Source organism: Cygnus atratus, chromosome 21, assembly GCF_013377495.2.
Source record: "Cygnus atratus isolate AKBS03 ecotype Queensland, Australia chromosome 21, CAtr_DNAZoo_HiC_assembly, whole genome shotgun sequence".
NCBI classification, from domain to species: domain Eukaryota; kingdom Metazoa; phylum Chordata; class Aves; order Anseriformes; family Anatidae; genus Cygnus; species Cygnus atratus.
In genome coordinates this window covers 1,742,178-1,743,358 of record NC_066382.1, presented here as the reverse complement: position 1 = coordinate 1,743,358, position 1,181 = coordinate 1,742,178, and positions in this window count along the sequence as shown.

Here is a 1,181-nt window from a genome sequence, read left to right as displayed (position 1 = left end):
TTTCCGTGCCTACCAGATTGCCTGCACTCAGGATGTGCTGCTGGGGGCTGCCTGGGGCTACGCTACCCCAGACTCAGCGGTGCAGTGTCATAACTTCAGAAGCCTGCTTTGGGAAGCGTGGAAAAGTCTCATGACTAGGTTGGGTAACTCCTTTCTCCCAAAAGGGGGGAAGGAGGGGAAAAACTGCCTCCTTCCACTCCCCACTTCAGAAAGTATCTTGCTGCTTCAAAGAATTTTCCTCTCTTCCTCCGTGGATGTGAGTAGCTCTGCTGGGCTCTGTTTGCAGCAGTAGAATCCAAACAGAAATCCTTCCAGGTGTGAGTGTCTTTGAGCCGTGTCTGCTCTGTCCTTAGCAGAGACGAAGGGTTTGGGAAGCAGAAGGCTCCGAGAACACTTGTCGGCTCCCAGGCTTGCAGGAGCTTCTGACCTCCGGCTTCTCGGTCTTCTCAGAGCCATGCCCAAACTTCTGAGCTCAGCTGTTTGCAGTTCCCAGCTTCAGGCAAATGCTCCTGAGCAGCAGGGGGAGGAGGGCTTGCATCACACAAGCAGGCTGAGGGCTCCGCGCTTGGAGCGGCAGGCAGCACAAGCAACACCCTCTGCTGTAGCTGCTGCTAAATTTCCTCTAGCTTTCCTGAAATCTGCCACCAGGTTATTTGGCTGCTGGGCTTGGAGGAGGAATGAGAAGTTAGAGAGGTGCAAACCTATTGAAAGCTTCTGGCTCCGGGAGTGCTGGCAGCTTTTCAGTGTAATACAGGGAAACAGCTTCTAGTTTGAAACAGGTTGATTTATAGAGAGGTGCGGGCTAGGCACAGAACTTCTCTTATGCTGCTCCTTGGAAATCTACGTAACAGCTGGATAAGACAGTAAAAGGGTGGTTATGTGATTTCCCTTGGGTTTTATGTTACACTTTTCCAGAACTGAATGGAGGAAGAAGCAGGTTCTTTTTTACTACATTTTTTTTTTCCCCCTTGGGCCTGCCAAAGTTAGTGCTACCCAAATGAAGGTTGGTACCTCTTGACCGGAGGGGTGTGCGTTGAGAAGGAAGGAGGAAGTGCTGAGGGCAGAGCAGGGATTTCTTTGAGGCAGTCCTGTTTGCTGGGAATGTACAAGCGAAATGTTCCAAGAATAAGAGCACAGACCTGTCTCCCTGAATGGGGTAGGAAACAATGAATGCCAGTTTC